We start from the raw sequence: 2,921 nt of genomic DNA, 5'->3' as shown, positions 1-2,921 counted from the left end.
TTTTTGTCTTTTTTCGTGACCGGCAACGGACCGCAACCCTCAGTGTCGCGCCCGTACCAGACCGGGACCAGCAACGGGATCGCAACCCTCAGTGTCGCACCCGCACCTCGCTCAGCCAGTGAGCGGGAACCGGTCTCCACATGGGATCCGAACCCTCAGCGGGAGCGCCTCCGCGCTCTCAAGCGGCGCACTGTAGCAGTGCGCCACCGGGCCGGCCCGAAATCCAGGATTTAAACCACACTTTAGGCCAATTAGACTTGGCAGTTATCTACAGAACATTTCATCCAACAACCACAGAATATACATTCTTCTAATCAGCACATGGAACATTCCCCAGGATAGACCACATGTTAGATCACAAATCAAGTCTCAACAAATTTTTTAAAATCGAAATAATTTTAAATATCTTCTCAGACCACAGTGGATTAAAGCTGAAAATCAATAACAAGCAAAACTCTGGAAACTATACAGAAACATGGAAATTAAACAACATGCTCCTGAATGACATGTGGGCCCAAGGAAAAATTAAACAGGAATCAAAAAAATTCTTGAAACTAAAAAAAATAAAGACACATCTTACCAAACTCTGTGCGATATTGCAAAAGCAGTACTAAGAGGGAAGTTCATCGCAATAAAGAAAAGAAAGATTTCAAATAAACAACCTAATGCTATATCTCAAAGAACTAGAAAAACAAGAATAATCCAATCTCAACATTAGTGATGGAAAGAAATAATTAAGATCAGAGAAGAACTAAATGAAATAGAAAACCAAAAAATGATACAGAAGATGAATGCAACAAAAAGTTGGTTTTTCAAGAAGATAAAATAGATAAACCATTAGCTAGGCTAACAAAAAAAAGAAGAGAGAAGACCCAAATAACAAAAATCAGAAGTGAAAAAGGAGACATCACAACTGATACCACAGAAATACAAAGAATCATTACAGACAATTACAAACAATTCTACACCAACAAATTTGAAATCCTGGAGGAAATGGATAAATTTTTGGACACATACAGACTATGAAGACTGAACCAAGAAGAGACGGAAAACCTGAACAGACCGATCACAAGCAATGAAATCAAAGCTGTCTCCCAACAGAGAAAAGCCCAGGTCTGGATGGCTTTACTGCTGAATTCTACCAGACTTTTAAAGAGGAATTAATACCAATTATCTTCAAAATATTGCAACAAATTGAAACAGAGGGCACTCTCCCAAACTCATTCTATGAAGCCAGCCTCACCCTGATACCAAAAGAAGACAAAGATAAAACAAAAAAAGAAATCTACAGGCCAATATCTCTGATGAACAAAGATGCAAAAATCCTCAATAAAATATTAGTATTCAGAATACAGAAACACATCAAAAAAATGGTAAACCATGATCAAGTGGGATTCATCCCAGGGATGCAAGGATTGCTCAATATATGCAAGTCAACAAATGTGAAATACCACATCAACAAAATCAAAGATAAAAACCAAATGATTATCTGAATAGAAGCAGAAAAAGCATTTGACAAAATTCAATATCCCTTCATGATAAAGACTCTCAGCAAATTAGGTATAGAAGGAAAGTATCTCAACACAATAAAAGCTATATATGACAAACCCACTGTCAATATCATCCTGAATGGGGAAAAGCTTTTTTAAGAATGGGAACAAGACAAGGATGTCCACTCTCACCACTCCTATTTAATATAATATTGGAAGCACTAGCCAGAGCAGTCAGGCAAGAGAAAGAAATAAAGGGCATCCAGACTGGAAAAGACAAAGTCAAATTGTCCCTGTTTGCAAATGTCATGATCATATATATATTGAAAAAGCCTAAAGACTCTACCAAAAAACTCTGAGAGTTGATAAATGATACAGGATACAAAATCAACATGCAAAAATCACTACTCTTTTTACACACCAAAAATGAACTAGCCAAAAAAGAGATCAAGAAAGCTAGCCCAGGGGCCGGCCCATGGCTCACTCGGGAGAGTGCGGTGCTGATAACACCAAGGCCACAGGTTTGGATCCCATATAGGGATGGCCGATTCGCTCACTGCCTGAGTGTGGTGCTGACAACACCAGGTCAAGGGTTAAGATCCCCTTACCGGTCATCTTTAAAAAAAAAAAAAAAAAGAAAGAAAGCTAGCCCATTTACAATCGTTACCAAAAAACTAAAATACCTAGGAATAAAGTTAACCAAGGAGGTATAAGGTCTCTACAATGAGAACTAAAAATCACTGTTGAAAGAAATTAAAGAGGACACAAAAAGATGGAAAGACATTCTATGCTCTTGGATTAGAATAATTAACATTCTGAAAATGCTCATCATACCCAAAGTGCTCTATAGATTCAATGCAATCTACACCAAAATACCAATGATATTCTTTACAAAAATAGAAAAAACATTCCTAACATTCATGTGGAACAAGAAAACACCTTGAATAGCCAAAGCAATTCTCAGCAAAAAAATAAAGCCAGAGGCATAACACTGCCTGACTTTAAGCTATACTACAAAGTTATAGTAATCAAAACAGCATGGTACTGGCATAAAAACAGACACTCAGACCAATGGAATGGAATAGAAAACCCAGAAATTAACCCACATACTTACAGCCAACTGATCTTTGACAAAGGCACCAAGAACACACACTGGGGAAAAGACTGCCTCTTCGATAAATGGTGCTGGGAAACCTGGACATCCATATGTAGAAGAATGAAACTAGATTGGTACCTCTCACCATATACCAAAATCAACTCAAATGGATTAAAGACTTAAATATAAGACCTAAAACTATAAAACTCCTAAAAGAAAATGTAGAGGAAACACTTCAGGAATAGTACCAGGCAAAGACTTTATGAATATGACCCCCAAAAGCAGAAGCAACAAAAGGAAAAATAAATGGGATTATATCAAACTAAAAAGATTCT

General features: G+C 37.4%; 1 protein-coding gene across 1 annotated transcript in view; it reads right to left on the bottom strand.

Annotated features, from left to right (window-relative positions):
- Positions 1 to 2,921, bottom strand: part of SPATA9 (spermatogenesis associated 9) — a 75,528-nt gene that overhangs the window by 61,989 nt on the left and 10,618 nt on the right. The window lies entirely within an intron of this gene.

Source organism: Galeopterus variegatus, unplaced genomic scaffold, assembly GCF_000696425.1.
Source record: "Galeopterus variegatus unplaced genomic scaffold, G_variegatus-3.0.2 Scaffold2897, whole genome shotgun sequence".
In the NCBI taxonomy this organism is placed as follows: Eukaryota; Metazoa; Chordata; class Mammalia; order Dermoptera; family Cynocephalidae; genus Galeopterus; species Galeopterus variegatus.
Note: the sequence above shows the minus strand (reverse complement) of the source record. Positions and strands in the feature narration are given on the sequence as shown.